The sequence below is a fragment of the Helianthus annuus genome, chromosome 13, assembly GCF_002127325.2.
Source record: "Helianthus annuus cultivar XRQ/B chromosome 13, HanXRQr2.0-SUNRISE, whole genome shotgun sequence".
Taxonomy (NCBI): domain Eukaryota; kingdom Viridiplantae; phylum Streptophyta; class Magnoliopsida; order Asterales; family Asteraceae; genus Helianthus; species Helianthus annuus.
Window position 1 is genome coordinate 103,993,245 of NC_035445.2, and position 22,037 is coordinate 104,015,281.

Below are 22,037 nucleotides of genomic sequence, written 5' to 3' on the forward strand. Positions count from 1 at the left end.
TTGAGCTCCACTTGCTTCTCGGTTTGTGCACTCTCTCTTGAAATGTCCCTTTTCCCTGCAACAGAAACAAGTAACTTTAGTCTTATCAAAACCTAAAGGTGAAACATGAGCCTCACGAAAATCATCTCGGCCTGTAATTTGTTTAAACTTTTCGGCTCATCTCAAAAAACTGGCCATGCACCATTTAATATCCATAAGTTCCATTTCTTCAGCATCAATTTGATCGTAATCCTCTTTCGTGAGCATTGGATTACCGATCTTTCCGGCCACAAAAGTACTATAGGATTCTAACACCATTCCCAACAAAGACATTTGATTTTTTGCAACTTCTTCAGAATAATCTTGATCACTCTCAAGATTTAATACAATATTCCATTGAAGTTTTCTTCCATTCTTTGTTGCAGAAATGTTTGGATCGAATGATGAAAATCTTGTGCTGCTTGATCCCTGAGATTTCTTTTCAGAAGAGTCTTTCACACTGAAAGCCGTTTCAATTTTTGGAGAATGATTTGTTGTTCCAGTAATACCACTCTTGTAGTACAAGCTGATGTCCTGTTCTCCATCATAGTTCTTCATCCTGGCGATCTTCCTCTGTTCCATCTCTTGAGCTTCCAGGTGTTTGATGAAATCTCCCAGTGTCATACTTTTATAGTCTTTTCTGTTGGATCTCAGCATCATCAGAAACGTTCCCCAGATTTCATGAGGTAGCGCATCTGCAAGTTTTTCAATCAATTCATCAGTATCCTTTTTAATACCAAGTTTCGACATATTTCTCACCAAGTTACAGTATCTCTCGATAATTTGCTTGGTGTTCTCAGATTTCAAACCACGAAACAAATCAAATTCTTTCTTCATAAGAGACATTTTGTTTTTGAGCATATCATCACTTCCAACAAATTTTGCTTCCAATTCTGTCCAAATTGAATAAGCAGTTCCATCATGTTGAAGCAGTATCAAAATATCTTCTTTTATCGCTTGCTGAAGCAGACTCACCATCAATTTCTCATCTCTATATTTCTTTTTATCTTCAGTACTCATTTCTCTAATTGTTAACTGAGTATTATTTCTTGTGGGCCTAACATACGGCTCCTCAGTGTGTTCCCACGCATCCAAATGATATGCCTCAACCCAGTTTCCAAACCGTTCAGACCACGCATTGTAATCATCAATATCCATGAGCTTACGTGGTTTTTGAGATGTCCGGTTTCGTTTTCAAGTAAAGCATTCTGTGTGATTGAAATCGGACTAGCAAAGGCATTATAGAATTCATTATCCATTGTTTAAATGTCCAAAAATTCACAAATTTCCAAGCTTAGGCAAAATTAGGGTTTTAAGCGAAATTCCAAAGTGACCTTAGAGCGAAATTAAGCTCAATGGTCACAAGAGCGAAATCAGGTTTGATGGTCACAAGAGCGAAATCAACAATTGGTCTTATAAGCGAAATCACCTAGTTCCTTTTGAGCGAAATCAACCCTTAACCTTGGAGCGAAATCAGGCGTATCTTGGAGCGAAATCTGATGTAAGATGACTGTATGAGCGAAATCAAGTGTGAACTCTGAGCGAAATCAGCATGATGTCACCATTTTCACGAGTCACTATGAGCGAAACCTCAAAAATGCTAAGATTTAGGTCGATTTTAACTTTGAAACTTTCAAGGGTTTATTAATGTATGATTACGAGTGCTGTGTGTGAAATTTAGCTGGTTTTACCGTGAAAAATTTTAAAAAATGACAAAGAAGGTGTAGAAAATCAGAATATGCAGCTGAAATGGCAAGAACTCTTCCTCCTGAGCTCTGATACCACTTGTAGGATCGTTTTCGGCCCTGATTGAGTCGATCAGAAGAATTCCTATCCAAAACAAGAGGCGGAAACTAATGCTTTGGTGCAATTTCAGCTGGATTCACTTTTAACTATTGTTGTATTGATCTTGATAACGTTTACAAGCTCTAACAACACTTCGGCAGCACTTCGTGGCTTACCGGAAGACAACACCTACAACTATGTGTATGATTTCGCTCTTACAACCCTATATATAGCATCCTGATTTCGCTCCTACATGCATGTTCATATGAGCAAAATCAGGTAGTTACCATATAAGCGAAATCATGTCTATTGAAACAAAGGTGAAATCAGAACAATGACACATGAGCGAAATCACCTCTAATACAAGATTCTTGATTTTCGTGCCCTGTTCTATCCTATACAACGCAAGACTCGATATAAGACAGAGTCGACAGACAGATGCACCAACACACATATACAAACAAGTATCTTTCATAGATCTAAACATTTACACGGTGAAAAGGATTGAAAGATGATTTTTTTTTACTTTCTTTCAACTCTTTTACACTCAATGCCTTCAAAACTGATAGAAACGGAACTTTTGCCGACTTGCAAATCATTCCGGTGGTTGCATGACTCAAGATCTGGATTCTATCCACGAGGTTCACCGATTACGGGTTGAACGTTAAACTCTGTTCCGAACAGTTAACCGGCCGGATTTGGGTGATTCCTGTCCGATCAGGAGGAACAAGTAAGAACGAGGGTTCTATGGTTCAACTTGTGGTCAAAACACCTCGATATAATGACAAACAATCAGAACAGCCAAGTGTTAGACGAACAGGCTAATCAGGTCAGGATGCTGACCAATCGGACTGCTGTCCGAACGGACAGCCAGCCGATCAGACAGTCAGCCGATCGACCAGGCCAGCCGATCGGCTAGCACACGGTCCCACACTTGAACAATTTATTTAAGTCTAGTATTGAACAAATTGCTGCTCGATCGGACTACCGTCCGATTGGATCACTCTTCGGATCATGAGATACTATACTTCAACACTTAGTCGATTTTCAACGTGTTCAATGCACTAGGAGTGTCACCCGATCGAACAGCCGTCCGATCAGGTGGTGACACCCTGCTAAGAACTTAGCTGCTGAAGTACCTAACCGATCGGCCGATCGAACAACCGTCCGATCGACCGACATGAAAGGTAAAGATACTTCAATTTTTTTAATGCTACAACGAGAACTTCAAAAGTTAAACCATCATACACAAACACATCCTTCTCAAAAGAAGAAACAATCCACTCGAACAGCCATCCGATCGGCCTATCGATCGACCGGACAGCTGTCCGAACGGACTGTCAAACCAAACGGCCAGCCGTCCGATCGGGCTACCGTCCAATTGACCAGCTGTCCGACCCTCCAACACTTGTTTTCCGTTTTACGTGTTGCTTATCGTTATGCTATCGAACTATTCAGGCTAACCCTACTCTCAAGTGCTCCCTTCAATCCATCAATCACTGTGAGTATACTCGAACCCTTTTTGCTTTAGCACTTTTGGGTGTTACATACGTTACTTATTCTAAATCACAATCGAACACACCATTCAATTTCTTTAAACGGTAACCGTTACTGCATGTATTACATGACTAAATGAATGCTTGTTGTTATGTTTACACGTGGAATGCTGTCTACCTACCTTAACGACGATAGTACTATAGTTTGGACTCAGCACCTGCTCACACGGGGGTTGTTAAGGACAGTTACTTGCATAGATTACGGTGGTAATCATGTATTGCGAACTGCCTCGGGCAGTCAACCCGCAGTCATTGGTATCGATAGATTCATTTCGATAATTAACATGCTTCGTTTTCCTCTGTGTACGTGTTGGTTTTGCGTAAACTATTTCGAACTCTATTATGCTATTATCAAACTTGTATGCTCACCTTTACATTTTATGTATTGACTTTATTTTAACGTATGTGACAGGTGTTTAAGATGCTTATCTGCTAGGAAGGCGAAGTTAGAATAAAAGTCTAGAGTATAGTTTTCTGTAGATCTTGCAGCTTGAGTCTCTAGACATAGATAAACAATTTTTATATTTAAATCTGAGTTGTCGGAACAGAATATTTGACTAGATGTTATCTGTAATAATTTATTTGCTAATTAAGGTATGGTATGGGACGTATTATATAAATTGAATAGTAATGATAGTTGTTTTGGAAACTTCTGGACAATCTGTTTCGCTCAGTGCCATGCCCCGATGATTCCGCCATCGGTTGGGGTGTGACATATTACGACTTTGAGATTCGTTATCACCCTGGAAAAGCAAATTTCATGGACGATGCTCTAAGCAGATGAAGCTATTTGCATAGCATCCGTAATACTCATGCCCAGCGTGACCTTGAAGCCTTAATTCGTGACGCTCAGCACGCCTGCTTCATTGAGAATACTTTGCGAGAGGAAATAAAGAAGTGTGGTGCTGAATCACGTTTTGTCACCAATTCGAGCGGTATCTATGACTATCTAGATCACATCTGGATTCCATGTCACAATAACCTTCGAGATATAGTGTTGACTGTAGCGCACAAGTCTCGGTATTCCATTCATCCTGGCGCCGACAAGATGTACCATGACCTTCGTCTACGGTACTGGTGGCCGGGAATGAAGAAGGATATCGCTATCTATGATTCGAAGTGCCTGACTTGTTTAAAAGTCAAGGCCGACCAACAAAGACCCTCTGGCTTACTCGTACAACCCGAGATCCCGATGTGGAAATGGGAGAGTATAGCCATGGACTTTATAACAAAACTTCCGCGTACACCGTCAGGTCATGATAGCATCTGGGTTATCGTTGACCATTTGACTAAATCTGCTCATTTTCTGCCGATAGGAGAGGACTACAAGGTAGAACGATTAGCACGGATCTACACCGACGAAATCATCTGTTGACACAGGACGCCTCGTGATATCATCTCTGACCGCGATGGTCGGTTTACCTCACGTCTTTGGGAAACGTTTCAATCTGCTCTCGGTACTACTCTGAATCTAAGTACCGCTTTCCATCCCCAAACCGACGGTCAGACTGAATGAACGATTTGTACCCTTGAAGACATGCTTCACTCGTGTGTCATAGATTTCGGTGGTAATTGGGACGCGCACTTACCTTTGGTCGAATTCTCGTACAATAAAAGTTATCAATCTAGCATTCAAATGGCACCATTTGAGGCACTATACGGAAGAAAATGTTGATTGCCGATTGTGTGGCATGAGATCGGAGATGCGTAAATAACCGGTTCTGAGCTGTTGCAAACGACTGACAAAATCCTCCAAATTCGAGACAATCTACTGAAAGCTTGGAGTCGTTAGAAAAGTTCGCCGATAGACGCTGCAAGCCCCTTGAATCTGACGTTGGCGATCACGTACTCCTAAAGGTTTCACCTTGGAAGGGGGTGATCGAATTCGGCAAGAAAGGGAAACTCGCGCCTCGATATGTTGGGCCATTAAAATTCTGGAAAGGATTGGCAAGGTGTTCTACAGACTCGAACTACCGGAGGAACTTAGCAACGTCCACCCGACTTTCCATGTTTCAAACCTCAAAAAGTGTCTGGCTGAGCAGAATTTGCACGTACCACTTGAGGATCTACAAGTGGGCGAAACATTACACTTCATGGAAAAGCCTGTCGAGATCATGGATCGAGAAACCAAGAAGCTCAGACGCTCACGCATTCCCATTGTGAAGATTCGCTGGGAAGGCAAACGCGGCACTGAGTTCACCTGGGAACTCGAGAGTGACATGAAGGCCAAGTATCCACAACTATTTGTTACGCCTGCGGCCTAATTTCGGGACGAAATTCCCTAAAGTAGGGGAGGCTGTAACAACCCGTGTTTTGAAGTCAAAGTACAAGTCAAAGTCAAAGTCATAGGAAGAAAAGATTGCTAAATGCGATTTGTCACTCCTTGCTTAATTATTGATTGTACTCTTTGACTTGTCAATCGATTTCTCTAATTTATGTACTTTAGTTGTATTATGTGGAGTAAATGCTAATAATCGCAGTCTATCGCTAATCTATTTAATGCTAATCTCAACGCAATCGCATCGCAACTTGAATTGCATGTTCTTGATATTGTTTTACGTGTGTGTGTTGCTATGTGTTACTTGTGCATGTTTATTTTTATGTTTGTGGTGGTTAATCGAAAACGCAATCGCAACTCTATCGCAACGCAATCTCATCACAAACTGGAAACGCAAGTTTATTTATGTTGTTGAATGTTAGTTATGTTATTTGTGTGACTATTATTTAAATCTATCGCATCGCTTAGTCTACCCTCTCTTAAACTCATCGCAACGCTCAACGCATAAAATGAAACGCCAGAATCAAACTCACTCGAGCCATCCGATCGAAAGACCATTCGATCGAATGGTCATCCGATCGGATTGCCCTCCGATCGCACCTCTACACCGCCTCTTCTCTCCTTCCACCTATAAATAACACTTGTCACATCACTGTTCATGTGATGTGACAGCTCTTGTTCGACCATCACACTTTTGGCTCTATTTCTCTCGATTCCTCGCGATTCTTGCAAGTTCTCGACTCAAATCTTGTACTTCTATGATCTACACGCATTTCTCCATCATTTTCACCATCAACTCTCAACTTTTAACCATGAAATCCATCTGATTTGGGCTGTTCTAGGGTGATGTCATCATGGGTTCTCATGTTACTCGATGAATGCTTGTATGTTATGTTTACACAGTGATTGTTGCCTGACACCTTAGCAACGATAGTACTATAGTTTAGACTCAGCACCTGTCGTGGACAGGGGTTGTTAAGGGCTTTACTTCACGTGTCACAGTGGTGATATGTGTTGCGCATTCTACAACTCGCAGTCACGTCTGTGCATATTTCATTGTCGATAAGCTACTAGCTTCAATTTGCTACATGTTACATGCTGGTTATGCGTAAACCGATTTCGCTATCTATTATGCTATTAAACTTGTATGCTCACCTTTACACTCTGTGTATTGACCTCTATTTTAACGTATGTGACAGGTGTTTAGGCTGCTGTGCTTCGCTAGCTTTTGTGGAATCAAGTTAGGAAAAGTCTAGAAACAAACAATTATTTTTATGAGTTGTCAGAACAATATTTTATTTGCCTTTGAGAACAGTCTGCCTGTAATAACTATGTTTACTTGATATGTTACGGTATGGGACATAATGCTTAAATATTTGGTTACTTATAGTTGTTACGGAAATCTCTTGGACAATCTGTTTCGCTCAGTGCCTCACCCCGATGTTTACACCATCGGTTGGGGTGTGACACTTGAGAACCCATTTTTCATCTTGGTTAAGTAGATGTAACTTATGTTTAAATAAGAATCTAAAAGATCTTACAAAACAAAGAGGATGAACACTTAAACCAAACTAAAAATCCTAAGAAAACAAGTTGTTTATGTTATGTGATGAAGTTGTTTGATGATTGTTATGTGTTTGATGATGAACACCACATAAATACTTGTTAGATGATGATTAAACACATGATCTAACAAGTATGTGAAAGGATCTTGAAAGATCTATGTTGAATATACATTATGTGATGAATGAACTTGAAAAATAAACATGTTTAAGTGTAGAATTTGGTTCTTACAAAGCATGATTCTTTTAAATGAGAAAACTAGTTTAAATGAGAAAACCAAAAAACTAACTAAAAAAGCCAAAAAAACATACCAATTTTTTTTAATTTTTTATAAAAAAATCGCAAGTTTTTATGCATGAAAAAAAAATAAAAAAAGTTTTTTGTTGTATTGCACATGTGCACTATTACGGATATAGTGCACATGTGTAGTACACATATAATGCACATTTGCAGTACGACAAATTTTTTTTTGAAAATTTTTTATATATAAAAACTAGTGATTTTTTTATAAAAAATTGTAAAAAAAAAATTTAATTATGTTTTTTAGCTTTTTTAAGGTTTTTTTAGTTAGTTTTCTAGTTTTCTCATTTATATGAAGTTTTCTCATGATCCTCTCCCTATATATAGGCAACGTGACATTTATTTGGTGAATATTTGTCTAACCTACCCGATACTTCTTGATAAAAGAAAATGTTGCCCAAACAAAACACAAACTCAAACCCGTTACCAAGGACCGAAGCAGAACTTAACGAGTGTATCTCTATAGCAATAGTGCAGCATGAAGCCAATAGCTCAGAACACAGCGGTGGCACTTCGGGAAATAATCCCCCTACTGGTAATGTGTCATAGTGATTACACATTACAATACCCTTATGTATTCCATTCGTGCTTTGTCAATGCTCACACGTGGTTTGTTGTTGCAAATGTTTCTGGTTGCACATACAAACAGTTCCTAGACTGCAAACCCTTGAAATTTAATAGCACAGGAGGGGTCATGGCCTTCGTGCGATGGGTTGAGAAGACAGATTCAGTTCTGAGTATGAGCAAATGCCTGGCTGAGAAGAGAGTCACTTACATTTCTGGATTGTTCATGGACGGAGCACTTTCTTGGTGGAACCTTCAGGTTCAGACCAAGGGTGAAGTTGCTGCATATGCAATGAGTTAGGATGAGCTCAAAGAACTGATGAGAAAGAAATACTGCTCAAGAGCCGAAATTCAGAAGCTTGAGATGGAATTTGGGAACTTAAAGATGGACATACCAAAAATTGCTGAATACATTCAACGTTTCCACGATTTGTCCAGGGTTGTCCCCTACTTGGTGAGCCTGAGTTTAAGAGAATTGAGAGATTCATCTGGGGTCACGCTCCAGAAATCTTGAGCATGGTCACCGCTTCAAAGCCTCCTACTATCGCTGAGGCTATTGATTTGAGTGTGCCACTCACTGAAGAAGCCCTCCGTTTGGGAAAATTCTCGAAATTTGGTGCGAACAAGAAAGAGACTCATGTGGAGTCTTCAAATGACAACAAGAGAAAGTTTTCGAACTTTAAAAAGAGCACGCAGGCGAACAATGATTCCAACAAGCCAAGGGATGCTAATCCGCCAGTAGAGGTCAGGACTGGCGCAACAAACGCTAAAACTAGTGGAAAAGGGTATGCGGGTTTCCTGCCCAAGTGTGATAAATGTCGATATCACCATACGGGTCCGTGTAGGACTAGTAAGTGTGAAAATTGTGGTAAGACTGGGCATACCAAAGATACGTGTTGGTTTGGTGCGGGACGCGGTAAAAGGAATCAAGGAGGAAATGGTAACCAAGGTGGTAACGGTAATTAAAATGGTAATAGGAACCAAGGTGGGAATGGAAATCAAGGAAAAAATGGGAACCGAGGCGGAAATGGTAATCATGCTGGCAATGGGAATCGAGGAGGAAACAATAATAATAATCAAGGCGGGAATGGTAATGGTAGAGGCCAGGGATGTTATGGCTGCGGAGATATGGGGCATTTCAAGAGAGATTGCCCTAAAGATAATCTAGCCCGTGGAAGAGTTTTCACGATTGGAGCACGTGAAGCGTTCCAGGACCCAAATGTTGTTATGGGTACGTTCCCTATTAACCAACACTATGCATCTGTTCTATTTGATATTGGCGCCAACTTTAGTTTCATATCTATAAAATTTAAGAATACACTTGGCCTAGTTTCAAGTAAGCTAGACATCCCACATTCTGTAGAACTGGCGAATGGAAAATTAGTCGAAGCAAATGAGGTGATTAAGGGCTGTATACTCGAACTTGGAGAGCGAGAATTTTCTATTGATCTTTTACCCGTTGATTTGGGAAGTTTCGACGTTGTTGTGGGGATGGATTGTTTGTCTGACAACCGGGCGGAAGTGGTTTGCCACAAGAAAACCATCCGCATCCCACTATTGAATGGAGAAACGCTTGTGATTCATGGGGAAAAGTGCGAGACGCCCCTATGAATTATTAATTGCATGAAGGCGCAGAAGTGCCTCCGAAAAGGCTGCATAGCCTTCTTCGCCCACGTCATCGACAAAGAGACGAAGGAGCCAAAGTTAGAAGACATCCCGTTGTGAAGGAACTTCCAGAAGTCTTTCCCGAAGACTCTCCTGGGCTACCTCCACAGCGACAGGTGGAGTTTCGGATAAATTTAGTGCCAGGAGCGATACTAGTGGCAAAGGCACCATATCGGCTAGCTCCGTCAGAAATTTAAGAGCTATCGACTCAGCTGCAAGAGTTGTTAGACAAAGGATTTATCAGGCCGAGCTTATCACCTTGGGGAGCTCCAGTGTTGTTTGTTAAAAAGAAAGATGGCATTTTTCGCATGTACATAGGCCACAGGGAGTTGAATAAGCTGACCATAAAAAACCGATACCCCTTACCAAGAATCGATGACTTGTTCGACCAACTACAATGTTCTAGCTATTACTCCAAGATTGACCTGAGATCGGGATATCATCAATGGAGAATACAGGAGGAAAGTATCCCCAAAACGGCCTTTAGGACTCGTTACGGACATTACGAATTTCTTGTTATGTCGTTCGGCTTAACAAATGCACCGGCGGTCTTCATGGACCTCATGAACCGCGTGTGTAAGCCGTATTTGGACAAGTTTGTGATTGTGTTTATTGATGATATCCTAATATACTCGTGAACCAAGGAGGAGCGCGAACAACATTTGCGAGCTATTTTGGAAATCTTAAAGAAGGAACAACTTTATGCAAAACTTTCGAAGTTCGAATTTTGGATTCGCGAGGTGCAATTCCTAGGTCATGTGGTAAATGAGAATGGAATTCACGTCGACCCTGCTAAGATTGAGGCGATTAAGAATTGGGAAGCCCTTAAAACCCCAACCAAGATACGACAATTTCTGGGGTTAGCAGGGTATTACAAACGATTCATAGAGAACTTTTCAAAGATTGCTCAGCCGCTAACGTCCCTGAACCAGAAAGGTAGGAAATTTGATTGGGGTGAAGAACAAGAGACGGCTTTTCAACTGTTGAAAGACAAACTTTGTGACGCACCTATTTTGTCTTTACCCGACGGTACCAATGGTTTTGTAGTTTATTGTGATGCGTCTCGACAAGGTCTTGGTTGCGTGTTGATGCATCGGGACAAAGTCATCGCGTACGCGTCTCGTCAGTTGAAGGTGCATGAGAGGAACTATACCACGCACGACCTTGAGCTAGGTGCGGTGATATTTGCGGCTGAAGATTTGGCGACACTACATGTATGGTACTCGTTGCACAATCTTTACAGATCACAAGAGTTTGCAGCATATTTTCGATCAGAAAGACTTAAACATGAGGCAACGAAGATGGGTCGAGTTATTGAATGATTACGATTGTGAGATAAAGTATCACCCGGGCAAGGCGAACATTGTAGCAGACGCCTTCAGCAACAAAGAGTGTGCAAAACCTCTAAGGGTGCGAGCTTAAGAAATGACCATACAAAACAATCTCACTTCTCGGATTCACGAGGCTCAACAAGAAGTGCTTAAATCGGATACTCTACGAGCCGAATCATTGCGTGGAATGGAAGAGCAATTGGTGCCAAAGGAAGATGGAACTTGTACTTTATGGAACGAATTTGGATTCCAATCTTCGGTGATCTACGCATGCTTATTCTGCATGAAGCTCATAAGTCAAGGTACTCTATACATCCGGGATCAGACAAAATGTACCAAGACTTGAAGGACTTTTATTGGTGGCCTAAGATGAAAGCCAATATTGCTACATACGTGGGTAACTACTTTACATGTGCCAAGGTTAAGGCGGAGTATCAGAAGCCATCAGGGCTGTTGCAACAGCCTGAGATTCCTGTATGGAAATGGGAACAAATCTCGGTGGACTTCATTACAAAGTTACCCAGAACCCAAAGAGGCCATGATATGATTTGGGTAATTATTGACTGACTCACGAAGTTCGCGCATTTTCTAGCAATCAGTGAGAAAGACAACACCAAGAAACTGGCAGAAATATATCTCAAGGAGTGGCACATCATGGGGTGCCTGTTTCTATCATACCAGCCCCAGATGGTCGATTTGTGTCAAGGATATGGCAAACGTTTCAGAAGGCCTTTGGATCTCAATTGAATCTTAGCATGACCTTTCACCTTAAGACGGAAGACCAGAGTGAACAAACGATACAAACTTTGGAATACATATTACGTGCTTGTGTGATGGACTTGGGTGGAAGTTGGGATACTCACTTGCCTTTAGTGGAGCTTTCCTGCAATAATAGCTATCACTCTAGCATCTAGTCCGCCCCGTTTGAAGGTTTGTATGGGAAAAAGTGTCGGTCCTCGTTGTGTTGGGCGGAGACCGGAGATAGATGATGTGTGTAAAATGCAACATATAAATTACATCAATTAAGGCGTAAAACTAACCCTTTTTAGTACTAATGTTGGAAAAAGTGTGCTTTTGTCATCCTTTTGTATTTTCACGATTAAAAGAGCTTAAATGAACAAAAGAAGCAAAAACACAACCAAATCTAACATAAATACAAGAAAAGGAAGAAATGTGGCATGCCTGACCCCTCGACAACATCTTCCCAAGCAAAACAAGACTTCAGAAAGTTGAACACGCCCCGTGCCCAGCGGACATGGGGGCGTGCCAAAGTGTCTGCAGAAAGGACAAATCAGTAGAAGCTTCTATTTCCCGACAGGGGGGCGTGCCCAGCTCCACACGGCCGTGGTCAATGCTAAGATTCGTAGAATCCAAGCAAATCTTGATAGTACAGATACGCTTCTGCATGCGGGGCCGTGCCCAGCGGACATGGGGGCGTGGTCAACTAATGTAGACAAACTTCAATTAATGAAGAAAGAGAAAGTGGTTGGACACGGGGCCGTGCCCAATGGACACCGGGCCGTGTCCGGGCTTCTGTGCAGGCTATAAATAGAGGTGCTTGGTTCACTTCCAAAGCATCCCTTGGCAAACCACCTCTCTCCCACTTTACCCACACACCACCACCACCACAACAGCGTCATCCACCACCATCATCAATCATCCATCATAGAGTGTGTGTAGTAGTCTCGGGATCCAAGATTGATAGTAAGAGTTCTTGACAATCAAAGGCCATGTTTGCCTAAGTCTCTTACATCACTTGGTGAAGACAAGCATTTAGTGTAATACTTTTTATTTTTAATCTTTTCGCACTTTTATTTGGTTATGTATTAATGACTTTAATAACTAGTTTCTTATGTTGAAGGTGAAACTTCCTTATCATTTGTCCGTGGTGTCTTGGCGTTATTTTACTGTCTATATAAAATAAAAGATTTACACCATTCATATCTCCAAGGTCTATATGGAGATATGTTGGCTACCTAGTCGGGGGTTAAGGGAATGGTTTGGTAAGCGTCTTGCCTTGTTCAGTGTATAGATCCTGCAAGGACCTGGGTCAAGCTTAGTAGGACCTTCTTCAATACCCACTGGTATTGGATGGCGGGGGTTCGAATTTCTTGATTCCCTCATATGTAAACTACTATTAATACATTATCCCGGCTACTTAGGATTGTATCCTTGCTGACTCAAACTACTTAGCCGAGGGTAACATCACCTTCAAAAGAGGGGCCTACCACATTAGGCATTAATAACTAAATTAATTATCTTTCAATAATACAACCCTTTAGGATTGTATCCTTGCTGACTCAAACTACTGGGTTGAGGGTAACGTCCCCTTCAAAAGAGGGGCCTACTACTATAACTAAGATAATCTCTTAAAAATGCAAAAGTGCGGAAATAATCAAAGGTTCCACTAAAGGCAAGTCGGATCCAAGTGATTCATCTTGTCTATCTGTTTTTATTTTATTTTTATTTTCAGCATTTTTAGTTTTTATTTTCATGTTTAAACCTTTTTCTAAACTTAATTAGACGTTGAGGATAAACCGGTATTAAAAGCTTTTATGTCCTTGGACAACCTCGGTATCTTACTAACACTATACTACGCTCACGATGGGTGCACTTGCCCATATGTGTGTTTAGTGTTAGTAGAATATCGTGTTTTATAAATTTAAAACTTAAGTGTTAAAAGGTGCTAAAAATATACATAAAAATATATCACACTCGACACGCATCAAGTTTTTGGCGTCGTTGCCGGGGACACAAGGATTTTAAGAAAGTTAGGAATCAACGGCCTAATCATTTTTTCTTATTTTTCTATTTTTTTAGGATTTTTCTTAATTTTTCAGCTTCTGCAGAGCTCAGCACGGGCCGTGCCCACTGAACACGCCCCGTGCCCAATCTTTGGTACCGGTAATCTTGTTTTAAGTCAGACAGAAGCTGAACACGGGGCCGCGCCCGACAATCAGGCCCCGTGCCCAAGGTTCAGCTACTGAAAACAGAACCGTAAGATCCCGACGGTTGGTAATTTCTGACGTAACCATGAGCGATACTGATTTTTTTTTACTACCGCTCCTCTTATGGTACCTGGTATCAAATATGTGGTGGAACTCATGAAGATTTAAAATGTTATTTTTTAAACTACACTCCCTACTATATAGACCCCTCATTTTCCTGTAGCCTTAAGAGGGGCGAGAGTAAAAATAATCACTATCTCTCCCTCGAATGCTCTCAATCGTCCCTTCTAGATGAAATGCTTCTTGAAGAATTATTTCAAATGGAAGAACTAATTCTTAATTGGATAAAAGAACTTGAGATAGACATAACTAATCCATCTCAAGACAATACCCAAGAGGAATTATTGAGATCACATTCGGATAAAGACAAGATCGTCGCTCCCGAAACCACCTCTAACTCTTGCGAAGACTTGAGCGATAGTCGTCCATGTGTCGAATGTGCCGTGAAGGACTCCCCATAGACTTCTGTCGATGCATACATAGACCTGAGCGATTCGACATACACCTTCTTTAACGAGAGCCCGGGAAAGGGTTGGACTTGTCCACCTACATTTAGCATAGGAATCACCCTCACCGATAACCTCTTGCGTTCTCGTCTAAATCTAGGGCAACTAAGGTATCTCAGGCACTTCCGTGTTGTTCCGTCCAGTAAGGAACCACCCGATCCGTATAAAATCCTTAAAATAGACAAAACTTCATAATAAGCCTCTAGGCACGGGGCCGTGTCCAGGTCAGCACGCCCCGTGTCCACAAAAGATTCACGTCTGACTTTTTGTCAGAATACGGAAAAAAAGTGTCAGGATCTTGTCTGCACACAGGGTCGTGTCCATCCGACACGGGGCTGTGTCCAGCGTGTTGTCGTTTTCTGTAAATGAAGCAAGATGCCTGCACATTTTGGACCATTCCAAAGACAGAGATTTGGTGGGATCTTCACACATACCATACTAGGTATATTCTAAAGAAGGTTCCTAATCACCATCTTCTCCATTAAAGCTTAAAACTTTCATGTTCTAAAGCTTTAATGTGATGTTTGATAGGTTTTTATTCAAGGAATCTTGGCAAAATAAGTTTTACAACGTTGTTTTAAGTTATTTCTGCTTAAAAATTGCTCCAAAAGTTAGAAAAATAATTTGAAACTCTAAGTTTCCTTGTTCTAAAAATCTACAGAGAAGCGGACCCGGGGCCGTGCTCAGTGAGCACGGGGCCGTGTCCGAGTTACTGTTTCACTAAAATGAACTCTTTTAGGTTTATTTTCGTAGAATGTCTAGCCAAAATAGCGGAACCTCTTCAGCACATTCCAGAAACAGTCGAAGGGAACGAAGGCCGTCAATCGAAGCAACTCTTGTAGGCTATGTGATGGCATTGCGAGAGGCTCTCGACGAAATGACATCCGTAGAAGAGGTCCTGATTGACCATATAAATTATCTTACGGTGGGGCTGGGAAATAGTTTCCAAGAAATCAACCTCTTGCACCAGAGGTTGAACATTCTTGTAACACCTCCCATGGAACCAATCCTTCCCCAAGTGGATTGGAACTTAGCACTCGGAGTCATTAACCCCACTGGGTGGGATGACAACCCCGCGGAACCTCCTCTTGACAATTTACAAGAGGTTCCGGTGGAAGTTACACTCTCTCAAAATGATGATGCCAATGAGCCCGCCTTTCTTCTCCCCCGGGAGATAGAAGAATGGCTCAACGACGTGTGAGGGACCCTACCTGGATGGGAAGTTCTTCAAGCCTCACTCAACCGACGGAATTACGTTTGTCGGAAATTTTGTTCTGAAGATAAATTGTAGGCTAGGACTTCTTTGCGGTTTAGGATTTCTTGTGTTTCTTGATCTATTTATCTAAGTATTATGTTTAAGTTTTTATTAGGACCTATTGTAATTCTCTCTATGGTAATGAAAGATGGTTTTTCAAAATTATTTGGTGTTTGGATGATGTTGTAATGGTTAAAACACACTCGGGATGGTGAAGGATACTAAGGTAAGCTTGAACCAATACCCCATGCACAAAAACAGAGCCACCCGACAATATTCTTCATTACAGCAAGTTCAGCACGGGGTCGTGCCCAGCCAACACGCCCCGTGCTCAAAGATCTGCAGAAAAATGCCCAGTTCAGGTAACTAGACACGGGGCGTGCTCACTGAACACGCCCCCGTGCCCAGCCTTCTATTACTTTCTATTGCTGGCGATCTGAACACGGGGCCGTGTCCAGACGCCCAGTAACATAATTTTTTGCTTTTTCACACCATTTTAAACATTCAATCAACCTAAAAACTTATTTTTGGGACACATTGAGTAACACCCCGAAAACAGGTTTGGTAATCAAACCCCGTTAATACTAAAAGAAGGGTAAAATACCGTTAGCAGTAAAAGTAGCTCGGTAAATATTAGGATTTAAATAATTAAACCTAATATTAAACAAAAGTTATACAAAGGCTTATGGATAAATAAAGTGTATAAAAAGGCCCGAGTTGACGGGACCTAAAATAAACTTAGTCATAAATATTTCCGAACCCGCTAAGCTAACTAGGAATGTTTGACCCGGTTACTAAGAGGGAATATGGATTGGAAATAAGTAGGTTGTAACCTACTTAATAATTAACGAAACATGAGGGACCAAAGTTAGATATTTGGAAAGTTTAATTATTAAAAAAAAATAAAAACACACCACACATAGTGTGTGCGTGTGTGAGATCGACCAGGAGGTGAGCTCCAAAAGCTCAAACCCTAAACTGAACAAATTCTTCAAATTAGATGACCAATTGAAGGCCACACTCGGATTTGAATACATAGAAACGATCACCAAGTCAAGGGGATCGTAAGGTATGTTTAACTTCTAACATTCATGAAGTTGTGAAAATTAGTTAACTTTGCATGATGCGATCTATGCATGAATCGTAAATGCTATGGCCAAATTAATGAAGTATGATTGCTTAGGAACAAACCCTAAGTACAAATTTGAAGTAAAATTGCTATGATTTGAGTAATTTGATGATTTACCACTTTTAGACAAGTGGGTTTTGATTATGAAGTGAAGGTGATGATATGTTAGTGCTAGAAATTATCATAAATGATAGTTGAAGTAAGAAACTTGAACAATTTGCAAGTTGAGTCTTTGATCATTCATGATAAAGGTTGAATTTTGATGTTAACCTTGGTCAAAATGACTAGTTATGAACTAGTTAGTAAATGTGTAAAATTATGCCCATTAGGTGTTTGTTAAAATGCCTAAATGAAAGCTAAAATATTGAAATTTCGAGTGAAACGCACATTCGAATAATATGGAGAATTATGCGAAATATAAAACGATAAGAGTTCTAAATATCATGACGAATTAGACTTAATTGTGTAAACCATGTGATTGAAAGTAGTTAACTTTGATAAGTTAAGATAACTAATGATGAAGTCGAATAGTAGTTTCGACATAAAATCCGTAAGGTTAAATAGTCATAATAATGATGACTAATCTAACCGTCTTACGAATCATGATGATAGTTTGACTCTTGACAAGCTAGACGGAGGCTTGGGCAAGCTAGCGGGTCAAACGGATCGTGTACGCGAAAAAGAGCATAACCGGATACAAGGTAAGCGACGCTTACATCCTTTTGTAGAATATGCATTATTTTGTAAATTACAAATGCGATAGTGTAGTATCCGAAATAAGGGTTCCGACGCTATTAACACGAGTCGGAACAAACATAAATGATAAAAACCATGGGTCATGGTGAAAAGAGGTGAAACGGTAATTTAGTCATGTAATGACTTAAAATTAACGAGTTTTCGTTAAGATCACTTAAAAGCGCAACTAATAACGAGAAAATAAGTAAAGATGGAAATTTAGTCAAGTATCGACTAATGTAAATTGTAGTTAAAAGGGGTCTAGTGGCAAAAATCCGAAATGGGTCGGATGAGCAAATTGGTAATTAATAACCATGTTTTGCTACTTATGAAAATGCTTGGTCATATACGCCAAACGGATAATTGCGTCGCCATAGAATATGTGATAATAAAAGCGAGGTATAAATCGGGTCCATTTGTTAACCCGAGCTAGGTACGCATCAATGAGATTATAGTTTAAATGTGCGATTTTGATCATTTTTGTAATGAAAGTCCTTCGTCGTAAATGAGGGACTAATGTTGATAAATATGCCCTTGATGGGTAAATCAGGCAAACAACCCTTATGGGTGGATTGGTGTTGATGCATTTATTGTCTATCGCCTTCGTCAATCCGAGTCGTAGTGAGAAGCCGGAAGAAATCAAGCGCATAATGTCATATTTAGTTAGAAATGGCAAGGTGGCAAACTTGTAATTAATGAGAACTTTCATTAAGTTGCCTTGACCATATAAATAGGAGGTTATGTCATGATTTTAGTAAGATTTTTGGGAGAGTTAGAAGAAGAGACTTGGAGAAAGACTTTCTAGAGAGAGAAAGTCTAGAGAGAGAAAGTAGTTGTAATCGTGATTCTTGTACCGTTCAAGTCGTATTTCTCAATGGAATCACGTTAGTAGTACGATATTGTGTGTTCGGTCACGTACGTTCACGGATTCCGCACGTGAAACGTTCGTTACGCAATCGAACGGCATCAAAACCGGTCCTATAATTGGTATCAGAGCTAGGAGCTCGATTGCACGATCAAACACATCGTTTTCGTACTAGATTTCAGCCGCTTCAGATCCGATTTCATCTATTTCTTCATCTTCTACCTACTTTTCACGTTTTTCACTGAAATTAGTCAAATTGAACAGGTTTTCATGGTCCGTTTCGTCTGATTTTTGGATATGTTGTGCGTATAGACCTTATCTACAACCCTACCAAGTTTCAGCTCGAAACTCCAAGTCGTTTAGGAGTAATCGCGGTTTTTCGGTCCGAATTCGCGTTAAATTTCAGCACAGGTCCGAATTCGCGCCAAACCATACATGTCCGATCGTATTTACAGGTTTGGTTCGCTTATTTGGTATTGTTATGGTTCGCTCATGTGGAATAGAATGGGTTCGCTCAAAGGGTAAGAATCAGGTTCGCTCAAAAGTGTAACTGTGTGGTTCGCTCTTCGAGGTTTATTAATAGGTCCGCTCAAAAGGTTTGTATTCTGGTTCGCTTGAATGTCATCTTCTTCACGTGATTAACAGGTAAATTACAGGTCCATTTAATGTTCTGATTCACCGCCCATGCCCATTGATTGTCGGCTACTAGCCCATTTGCATGTGGTTTTCAGTTGTGGACAGGTTGATAGTTTGGCCATAATATACCGACCCACTAACCCAAACGAATCAATCACAATCTATGTTTAGTTGTGTTGTCGGCATGCAAGAGGATTTCAATCACTAAACTGAAGCCCATGAACTTGAAGACACCGCCCATTTGCTACAAATCGGCCCAATCAGCCATCTTATTCACTGCCACATTCATTGTTGTTGTGCCATTAATAGTGTGCCATTAATAGTTTGGACAAATCATTGTTAACCGTCCCTGTGATTGACGGCCCATGTGATGAGTTCATAAAATCCAGCCTTTTTGATCACCGCCCAATTACCCAATTACTAAGCCCCTTTGCACCGCCCACTAGGTTGAAAAGCCCAAAATTGCATGTGATTCGTTTAATTGTTCCATCGGCCCGTGTGACTTGATTTTTTTTAAAAAAGTGTGCATTCATTGGAACGTTTTCACGAATCTTCAACGACGAGTCTTAGATTGGGTTCATCAACACACGGTTACGTATTCATTTTGTTTTGATTTGATCGTTTACTTGTGTGTTTGCAGGCAATCCAAAGTGATTTGTCAAGAATAGGATTCTCACTCGATTTGTTGTTGCCTAATCTTTGATATTCAATCGAATAGTCGTTTGTTTGTCCGAATTTCATTATCGTTTGGAAAACTCGTTATTGTGAATCTTTTGATACAGGAGATGAATTCTGAAATGTATATTGCACTGAATAAGTTCAATAATTTTTCAGGTATCGATGGAGAATCAATTGAAGAATTGATTAATAGGTATATCGAGTTGTATTGGGAGATGGTGAGATTGAAGATAACCAAGACCAATGAGGAATGGGTTGATAAGTTGGGAAATGTTTTACCGGGTGATATCTGGAGAACGTATTTGTCAGATTTGAGGAAGATATACTTAGACGTGAATTTGAGCGTGTTCATCGAGAAGATTAAAGAACGAGAACTTGAACTCCGAAAGAATAAAGCAGCAACTGATAAAGTAGATTTCAAATCTGAGGAAAATGTGCGAAAGGAAGAGGAGCAGGTTAAAGAAATTTCAGCTATCAAGGTGGAAAAGAAAGCTGAATCTGTAAAAACGATCGAGAAGTGTTCAAACTGTGAAAATCTGAAATTTGAAAATGCCAAACTCCTGAGGGAATTAGAGAGTTTGACATTAGAAAACAAAAATCTTAAAAATTCAGAAAATGTTTTGAAAATTCAAATAAAAAATTCAGAAAATGAAAAAATAAAAATTGAAAAAGATTTTCAAAGTCAAATAAAGATTCTTGAAGATGCGAGGAATGTGTTTAGTAAGAATAACATCGAAAAGCAAAAAATGATCAATTCTCATCTTGAAAAGATTATTCGACTTGAAAAGGAAAGTGAGCAAGCTCGAAAGACAATCAGTGAGCTTGAAAATAAATTGAAAGGTTTTGTGATTTCTTCAGCGTATGTGAATATTTCATGTCCAAAACCGATCAATTCAGTTCCAATAAGTGACGATGTCACAAACTTTGACAATGTCAAAGTTGAAAATTGTGATGAGAAATCTGATGATGTAAATGGAAAAATTGAAAAACAAAAATTGTTTTTAGAATTAGAAGAAAAATTCAAAAATACTGTTTTGCAATCTACTGAAATAGGTGAATGCTCAAAGCAGAAACCTGTTAAGAAGATTGTTGAACAAAAACAAACTGTTAAAACATCGAAAAATGTTTAAAAAGAAAATAAAAGCTCATCAGATCGATCATCCAATCGCAATCAAAAAGTACAAAAATTGAAAAACGAAAACTCAAAAATTGTTGGTAATAAGTGGTGCAGGTTTGACCACAGTGCTCAAAAGACAAATCCAACAATCAAGAAGAGGAAAGAGTATCACCAAGCCAAACCGTGCTTTGATCTGAGCGTTTGGTATGAAGATGGTGATTGGTACGATAACAGAGTGTGCTACAAATGTAGTTATCAAGGACACATTGCTGTTAACTGCCAGAGACAAAGATTTGAGACAAGAAGTTGATATAATTGTCAAATCAAAGGTCACATTGCCAGGGATTTCCTAAGGAGATCAAATGAAAGATTGAGGGTTAATTCTCAGAAATTGGCAAAGAAACCAGTCATTGTCAAGCCCAAGGAACTGAAAGTTTCAGAACAGAAAGTCAAAGAACAAAAGGTTCAAAAACCTAAAGTTCAAGAAACGAAAGTGAAGCTTTCTCAGGGGCAAAAAGACAAACTGCGAAAGAAGAGGAAAAAGGCCAGAGAATATCTGGAGAAGATTTTGTCCTCGGGTTCACCCGACAGATCGAATAAGAGTACCGATGAATCGCTTCACTTGACAACAAAGTCAAGTAAACTGAATTCGTCAGATGCAAGTCTGAGGTCAAAAGAGGAGATAAAGAAGAAGGTAACATTTTGTGGCAATGAATCTGTTTCTTCGGAAACAAAGGAGCCACATGTCGGCGATGAATCTGGCTCGTCAAAGTCAGACAAGCCACATTCAGGCAATGATTCTGGTTCGTCAAAACCAGAAGAGCCGGTTGTTGAAATAAAATCTGAGAATTCAGGTTTAACAATGGATGATACGAACTTTTCTCCATTGATAAACAAGAATTCAAAATCATCCAAGGACAGTCAGGCTTGGGTGAAACTTTTCAAATGAAAAACCTGACTTGCCGGAGTTCCCAGGTTGGTAAGCGTGGAACATGAATCGGCATCTTTCTTGAGAAATTCACTTCGGTGATACTTCGACTTTCAAAAG